The sequence below is a fragment of the Pistacia vera genome, unplaced genomic scaffold (genome assembly GCF_008641045.1).
Source record: "Pistacia vera cultivar Batoury unplaced genomic scaffold, PisVer_v2 Contig338, whole genome shotgun sequence".
In the NCBI taxonomy this organism is placed as follows: domain Eukaryota; kingdom Viridiplantae; phylum Streptophyta; class Magnoliopsida; order Sapindales; family Anacardiaceae; genus Pistacia; species Pistacia vera.
The window spans coordinates 2,048,907-2,058,347 of NW_022196155.1; the positions used below are offsets into that span (position 1 = coordinate 2,048,907).

At 32.7% G+C, this 9,441-nt stretch overlaps 1 protein-coding gene and 1 pseudogene across 1 annotated transcript in view; both read right to left on the minus strand.

Annotated features, from left to right (window-relative positions):
- Positions 1-8,866, minus strand: part of LOC116137959 (gamma-terpinene synthase, chloroplastic-like) — a 21,229-nt gene extending 12,363 nt beyond the window's left edge. Inside the window, exon 1 of the mRNA XM_031423652.1 lies at positions 8,819-8,866. The gene's annotated coding sequence lies outside the window, so the exon portion shown is untranslated. The remainder of the gene's footprint in view (positions 1-8,818) is intronic.
- On the minus strand, positions 6,349-8,173 carry LOC116137955 (annotated as a pseudogene).
- Positions 8,867-9,441: the final 575 nt, after the last annotated feature.

Below are 9,441 nucleotides of genomic sequence, written 5' to 3' on the forward strand. Positions count from 1 at the left end.
GATCAACCTATTAATATAGTTGAAAATAAATATTTTGAAAGATTTATTAAAAAATTATTTTTTTTTAGGATTTAAAAGTTATTCTAAAACTGCAACTAAAAATGATTTAATAAAATTGTTTGGGAAAATGAAATTAGAATTAAAAAGTAAAATGCATAGTTGTCATGTTACTGTGGCTCAAACCGTCGGTATTTGGAGTGGTAGAGCTAAACAAGATTATATTTGTGTGATTAGTCATTATTTTGATAACGAATGTTAATTAAATAAATCTTTATTGGGATTTAGATTAATGGATGTGGATTATAGTGGTCAACAAATTTATAATAAAATTGTTGAAGTTTTAGAAGATTATGATGTTGTTCATAAAGTGATAAGTTTAACTTTAGATAATGCAAGTGCTAATAGTAGAGCTATAGATTTTTTTAAAATTAATTTTCCTTTTTATGACAACTTGAAGGTTTTTCACCAATGTAGTGCATGTCACATTATTAATTTAATTGTGAAAAGTGGTATGAAAAAAATTAGAAATAATATTGATAGAATTAGGGATTCTTCAGCTTGGATTACTAGTAGTAATAGAAGAAATGCTGAATTTCAAGATGCTTGTATAAAATCATATATGTCTCCTAGAACTTTTGCATTAGACATGCCTGTTAGATGGAATAGTACTTATTTAATACTTGATTCATGTTTACCTTATGCAAATTCAATTAGTTATTTCGTAGCAATAATAGAGGTCCTCGTTATTTGGTAGAAAATGATTGGCATATAGCTAAAAAAATTCATTATTTTCTTAAAATTTTTTACCAATCCACTTTACAACTTTCTGGTGTGTATTATTCTATTAGTCCGTTGATAATACATACAATTATAGAAATTTTAGATTTATTTAGAAAGAAACAGAAACAATGAAATTTTAGTGGGACCAATACAGACAATGGAATTAAAATTTAAAAAATATTGGAAACCCATTCATTTTCTTTATTGTTTAGCTGCTATATTGGATCCTAGAATTAAATTAGCACGTTTAGAAAATGGTTTAGACACATTAACTAAAAATTTACAAGATGAAGCATATGCCAATCAACTAGGAGAGGTAAGAGAGTGTCTTGCAGAGGTATATTTGCAACATGAAAATAGGTATGAGAACCAGCAAAGAGGCGAAATATTCGAGGAAGTAGTATCAGAAGAAACAAATGAAGACTTTGACTCCTGGAGTGCACTTAATAGGCCGAAAAGGACCGAAACCTGAAGCAAAGCCTCCTCTTCAGAAGCACCAACAACAAATGTATTGTCCTCTATACAGCTACAGAGTAATGAACTTCACTGATATTTGGGAACTCTTGAAGTGTTACTAGTAGATCCACAACAAAGAGCTAACTTTGATGTCTTAGAATATTGAAAAACCAGAAAATATATTTTTCTGATATTATCAAGACTTGCCCTAGATGTTTTCTCTATTCTTGTCTCAATCGTCTCATCCGAACAAATATTTATTGTAAGTGGAAGAACTTTAAATGAAAGGAGGACTAAACTTTCACAAAAAATGATTGAAGTCCTCACATGTCTTCGAGATTGGGAATAGTCAAGAAATAAAGATCAAAAAGAGGTTATAGACGATACTTTAATAGAATCATTTCAATTTTGTAATATAGATGATACGGATGAGGGAGGTCCTAGTCAACCCCCAAATTAGTTATTTTGTAAATTGTAACTTGTAAATTAATTTTCAATTATTGCACTCTTTTTTCCTTGCCAAGTTTTTGTCCCAATTGGGTTTTTCTTGGTAAGGTTTTTAATAAGGCAATAATTATTGTAATTTCTTATTTCTTATTTTATTTTTTGATAAATGAATAAATCTAATTCTTATATTACAATTTCATTGTATTAAAATTGAATTAATATTTGAAATGTTAACAAAAAAAAATTTAATTCAGTTGAATAATTGATATTTGAAAAGTTAACTAAAAACAATTACACAAAAGAAAAAAAATTAAAAAATTAAAAAAATTATGGGCTAGCCTGGCTCGGCCTACACCAAAACTTGCCAGGTTAGGGTTGGCAGGTCAGGCTGGGCCAGCCTTTTTGGCCAAGAGGCGGGCTTGGTTGTTGGCGGGTCGGGTCAGGCCAGGCGGGTTATTTTTCCACCTCTATCCGGGAACATTCTGAAAACTCCTGGACTACTAACACATATTTGATCTCTAGATTGGGAACCACCTTGCTATGCACCATCTAGGCAAAAATACTTCATACATCTTTTTCTCAATTGCTTCCTGGCCCTTATATTACTGATCATCACACTAACTGATAGCCCTTTCTAAAACTAAACTTATCACAGTCATCTAAATTGAATCTCACTCTTCTCTAACGGTACTCATTCTCTACTTTATGTCTCCCTAGGAAATTTATACTTAAAATAATCCTCTTAATCGGGGATACTTAATATAACTAGATTCATACTTACGTCTCGTCGTTTTACAACTCTATCTGGATCGGTTAACTAACCATGGCTCTCTAGAACCCCATGGATTTGTAACTAATGTTAGTGGCTGGCATGGTGCCTTTCTCAAGTGTGAGTCTTTTACCATACCACATCTCTAATAGGCTACCATTCTCTCTGAACCACTATGCAGGCCTTGCGCCCACTTACCTTCAAGTTTTTTCTTTATAGGGTTAACTTCCCAATGGGTTTACAGTCATTGGATTCAAAACTGATCTTGCTAACTTAGAGGCTTACTCTCCCGCTACTAAATATATGAGACTGTAACCCTACTTCGTCTAAACTCATGTGTACAACCCTAGAGGGATTAGGCATCTCACCCATATTCTCTACTGATTCTTACTATCAGATCAAAACACAATTACTATTAATCATCAATAACAATCAACCCACACAAGTAAAAAGAAAATTACTTATAGCGGCCAGCTTACGGAGCACGTCATTGTGGCTTGAGAGGCACACTATCACTTTTCTTAACCAGCTTCTGATCTAACTTTCTTTTAGAAAACATCTTAAGGTCTCCAAAATCTTGCTCTGATACCAAAAATGTAATGTCTCACTAGGCAAGTATTCACTAAGTATCCTATAAAGAGAATCCAAGGAATTGCTAGTTTAAAAAGGGTGTTCGTCTAAAATTTTTATCCTTAATCCAGTTATAACATACTATTACACAAAGATTATTTCTCACATATATAAATCCACATTAAATTTATTCACTGGGATAGTGTGTGCAATCCTCTCGCCAGCATGACGTCTTCTGACCACTACAATCCAATACCTGCAAAAATAAGGAAAGCAACGGGGTAAGCTATAATGCTTAATAAGTAAACCAAATCTAATTATGCTTTTATTCCATTGTCCCGTTTTTGTGGTACTGCTTCTAAATTTATGCTTGCCTTCTCTCTTTATTCTCAGGCGTACTACTTAGCAGTCTTCTATTTTTCTTAAATCTGTCTAAATCCTTCTAGGGCTTTGCTATATATTCTTTATCCTTTTATTTCTCTTCTTTGCTAGATTATAACTTTCTGTTTCTCTCTCTACTCAACAAATCACTAAGTTTTCTTGCTATTGTCATGTTTCTAAATTCTGTTCTTTTCTAGCATGTATCTAATTTCTGTTCTTTTCTTGTATATCTCTAATTTCTTTTCTATTCTTGTGGGCTTCTATTTTCTTTTCTTCTCTATTCTCATGGGTTTCTATTTTCTTTTCTTCTCTATTCTCATGGACTTCTATTTTCTTTTCTTCTCTAATGTCATGGGCTTCTATTTTATTTTCTTCTCTATTCTCATGAGTTTCTATTTTCTTTTCTTCTCTATTCTCATGGGTTTCTATTTTCTTTTCTTCTCTATTCTCATGGACTTCTATTTTCTTTTCTTGGCTAGTTAGACCCGCAATAATAAATAAACTATTTAATATATGCATAAATGCATAAGATGCAATGCAGATAAAATGTCTGATGCATATGCAAATGATCATGTTTGTATTCTTTCTAAAAATTCTTTTCCAATTTTTTTCTTTTCTTTCTGTTTTCTATTTTTTATTCTATTTTTCTTTCTTTATAAAACTCTTTCTATTGTCTGTTCTGGTTTGCCCGATCGGACTAGGCTAAGGCATGGATTTGGAACCCTAGCCGTGTGAGTGTATTCTGAAATTCTTTCTAGGTACAGTCCTCATCCACATGCACTTCTAGCGGACTGTACAATTCTATTTTCTATTCTAAGGCCCCCATTGATGGCGGCGTGCATGTGGGAAACTTCTACATCTTTGTTGCCACTAGCTAACTAGTGAATGCTCACAGGTTCCCCATCGCAACAACCCTTTAAAAACATGCTATGTAAATCTGCAAAATAACTAGCTAGACATTTTCAATAATTATAAAATTTCTAAAATATATGCTATGCTATGCTATGTCATGCATTTATATGCTGTCTATGCATGATCCCAAAATACGTGTCTGACTCTGGCATGTACTATATTAATTCTAAGGCTTTTATTTCTATACTTTTCTGGAAAGCCCAAAGTTCTATTAGAATTGAAGAATTACAGAATTGTGTAGAAATCATAGAATCGCGTACATACACATGATGCATAGAATTCAGAAATAAAGAATAAAATAGAAAATGTTTAAGTTAAATGTATCATTAGAATAGAACTTTGGGCTTTCCATAAAAGTATAGAAATAAAAGCCTTGGAATTAATAGAGTACATGCCAGAGTCAGACACATAGTTTGGGATCATGCATAGACAACATATAAATGCATGACATAGCATAGTATAGCATAGCATATATTTCAGAAATTTTATAATTATTGGAAATGTCTACCTAGTTATTTTGCAGATTTACAAAGCATGTTTTCAGAGGGCTGTTGCGATGGGGAACCTGTGAGCATTCGATGTGTTAGCTAGTGGCGACAGAGATGTAGAAGTTTCCCACATGCACGTCGCCATCAGTGAGCGTCCTCAGAATATAAAACAAAATTGTACAGTCCACTAGAAATGCATGTGGATTAGGACTGTATCCAGAAAGAATTTCAGAATACGCTCACACGGCCAGGGTTCCAAATCCATGCCTCAGCCTAGTCCGATCTGTAAACCAGAACAGAAAATAGAAAGAGTTTCAGAAAGAAAGAAAAATAGAATAAGAAACAGAAAACAGAAAGAATTTCAGAAACAAAAGAAAAGAATTAGAAAAGAATTTTCAAAAAGAATACAAACATGATCATTTGCATATGCATCAAACATTTTATGTGCATTGTATCTTTATTTTACAATAAACCATGTGGATATTGCATCACACTAGAATACGTACATTTAAAAAAAACACACATTGATAATATCACTATTTTGAAACCAGGACCAGACTGGTTGGCTCGACTCGAAACCGGCTACAATCTGGTTCGATTCAATGTTAAACTCATTAATAGATTAAAAATCGCTTTGGACTGTGGTTGGAGTAGCAAAACAGTCCCAAACCACTGGTCCGACCAGTCTGTGACCCAAACCAGGTCACTAATTATTTGCATATCTAAACCCTAAAAAAAACCCTTTCCCAAATTTGCATCTTCATTCTTCATTTCAATCGGGATATTTTCTTTCTTAGCTGTGCAGAGTTCAAAACTTCGAATCGCATTCGCATCTTCAATCTCTTTGCATCTGCACCCTTCAAATTCCATTTTCAATCTTCTTCTTCACTCTATTAAAGTCTAAAGAAGATTTAAATCAATCCCAGTTCAACTTCATTGGCAAAATTGTACTTTGCCAAATTGCAGGTTGATTCTCTTTTCCTTTTTTGGTTTTGTAGTTATATTATTGTATAGGATGAAGAATAATTTGGGATTAATATGATTCTATTTGATGCTTTGTGGAACAAATTTGTTATCTGAATTCTTCTTAAGAATATTGTATGATATATCCCATTCTTCTTAAGAATATTTAGAGGGCTACCGAACTTTGGACATATTTTAAGAGGATATATATGATTTATGTCAATAACATATTTAGTGGGCTACCTAAGTTTGGACATATATTAAGGGGATATATATGATTCAATTTCATTGTGTCTAACATTTTATTGTACTGCTTACACTATAGGAATTTATAACTAATGTGAGATAGGTTATTTCGATGTTGGCTCTGTCGTCAGAATGTGAGCCTTTTTTCGAAACTCCACAGTGTTAGAACATATATTTTAGGTTGCAACAATGTCGTAATAGTCATTTTATGGGTAGAATTATTACGATGTCATGCCCTCACATAGTTAAAAATAAGGAATATGAGAAAAAGAAAGCAATATATTTTTATTCTCTTACGTTAAAAATAAAAGATAAAGAAAGTTATCTCAAATTTCATCATTTCTTGTAACCATCTCCATTAATTAATGGAATGGGATAACAAAATAATGACACTATGCGATCTTTAAACAACTCTTGAATAGCATGCCCATCTCCATATTGGTACACACACTGAGCCACCCTGCCTAGGTTCATCGCAGCTGCAACAAAAGTTTCTGGAAAATAGGGTTTCCAAGCCGATCTTTGTTCATCTTCATCCACGTTGCAGCAATCATTTTTTGTATGTGTTCATGAGCCTCTTCTTCAGACACTCCAGTTTCATGCATGTAACAGTTGATAGATTTAGGAGTATCCCCTCTTGCTATTTAGTACTAAATTTGGAAAAAAAAAAAAAAAAAAAAAAACATAGTAGCAAATATTTTATCAAATAATCAAGAAGCAGTGAAAATATTTTATAATCAATTAGAGTTTTCTAACTCCTCTTTGAATCTAAGCTTTTTTACTTAAGAGGACAAATTTATGATTGACAGTTACAAAAAAGATATATAATAAACAAATAACTCTTAATAATAAATAGGTTAATATGTGAGCTCATGTCAAAAAAGTATCATATTTTAAAAATGAAAAGTATAAATATAAAGCTTACAAATGACGTTCCCATGTCGTTTGCAAGTCATACAATGATTGATGACCACTTAATTATATCACTATATTCTTCCAAGTATTTCATGGGCTACTTTGGTAATGGATTTGTACTTAAAAAATATGCATGAATTAGCATCACAGGTGCTCTTATAGAAATCCATGCATCGTCCATGTATTCTTTGAGGGCTGGGGTGTAACCATCCTTATACCACTTTGCCTCCAATAAATAGTTTTTGCATAAATCTGCCCACTGAAACAATTTATAATAATATCAATTATAATGAATCGAACATAAATCTACAACATTAAAAAATCACGTTCATAATATATTCTATAGAAATAGATTGAATTAATTACCGATTTCTTTAGATAATTGATAGTATCAAAATCCAATTCGTTGACGAAATTGTAGAGAGCGAGAAAAAATATCTTCATATAGTGTGGAAGTTGGTCAATTTTGTTGACATCCCATTTAAAAAACAATACAAATTATGTATAACAATTTCATGTTGGGAATAGCTATGTACGGAATTAAATAACTGTGTGTATCGATCGAAACTTGCATGGCCTGCCACAAACCTGTCAACGGCTTTGGTTAAGATTTCAAGTTCGTCTAAAGTGCCATAAACATCATACTCATCATCCATAGTCGTAATCAAAGCATTGACGATTCCAGCCATACTCCTACAATATCCATACTGCGGTTCGGAAGTCATCCCCATAGCCCAAAAGAAACTCATCATCCAGCTATCCCGTGCAAAACTGCTAAGTTGATCTCCAAGACCCATCTTCTTCCACTTCCTTTATATGAAAAAGAACATCATCATGTGTAGAAGATGTATAAGAAGTTCCAATGATTTTTAGTTTATAAATTGCTTTTATATTTATGTTGTAGTTTCATGTTTAGATATTAAATCAACAACTTTACTCGCTCTTAATTGGGTATAGCTAGCCTCTTACCTTGATGCAGACTTCATATCCTCTTGGTGCGTTGCTTGCACCGTGTTAAAATCAAGTTTAGCAAGCTCAAGCACGATACTGTTCATGTCAGGTCTTGTCTCATATACATCAATGAACCACCTTGCCTCCAATCTTGGCAACCTCCAATACCGTGGAAGTTCCAACTCATGGCTCACTACAGTGGAAAGATATTGATCTTTGTTTTCTTTCACATATTCCTTGAGGTAGGAGGTTGTGAAATTTCTAACATCATCAAAGATGGCATTCTCTCCTTCTTTCAAAAAAAAAATGCGGCTTCATACATAGACAAAATTCCTCTGCAATCATCTTTGAGGCATGGCCTAAAGTTTCCTTTCTCATCCCTGAAATTGTTGAAAATTTATGGAAAAAGGATGAAAGAATGAAAGTGAAATGAATTACTTTTTCCATCATGTTGCACCGTAAAAGAATTTCATGTATCCAATATATTTTATATAATTTAGTAGAAAAATTGTGCATAAATGAATACAAATCGCAAATTTTTGTGTATGTTATAGATATATATTATGTGCCTGTAGGTATATCATAACCATATTGTCTTAAAAGTCTGAATTCAAGAGTTACTGCATGTAAACTTTCTTTTCTTTGCTTATAATTGCTGGAATTATTGTTGTGTATCTTATTTAGGATTTTCTTTATTTCACCCTGAAAGTGATAAGATACTCCAAGTCTTTCCAGGTCATCGATCAGCTCTAGTTGATTTAAAGGATCCACCGAATTAAGCATTAGCCTAACTTCTTCCTTAAGCTTTTCAACCCGTTTGGTAAACAGTTCTCCCTGCATATTTCAGAACTAATTAATTTTAATAACTTATAAATACTCATGCGAACAATATGCTTCTATAAGTATAAGCAATAAAAGTTAATTGACAACAGAAATATACCACATAGTTACTGGTAAGTGATTGAACATAATCATAGGACCAAATGGAAGGTGGCTAATTGGCTGATCATCTAAGTGGTTTCATCAGACCTTTTGGTTGCAGCTATACATTTGAGTTTTGACCTGCTAGCTCGAGCAACGATGTTGCTGGATGATCCAACTAAGGAGCTTTTTAAAGGTGGCAATCTTTTAAAAGTTAATGAAGGCTGTGAAGTAAGCTGACAATAAAGAGCCATTTTGATTTAGGAAGGTTTTAAGGTCAAGTGTTGGATGGAATGACTTGTATGAGGTTGTAGTTGCACTCCCATTGCCCCTCTCTAATTTATACACATCGTGTCTTACCATGAGTACGAGGCAATCACTACTAACGAATAAAAAAGATTAAATAAAAAAAGAATATGATTTTACTATTAATGAATCTTGGTTTTTTGATAAGAAAGCTAACTAATACTTTCTAACTATCTTGTAATTGTTGACCAAAGAAAGAAAAAAAGGTCAAAAGGTCAAGACTGTAATTTGTCTATTAAACCCATGCGGTGTTGTTTTTGTGTTTACCATTGTCATCTTTCTCATTTCATATAAAAGAGAGGTTAACTGCAGTTTGTACTTTACAAAAAAAAAAGA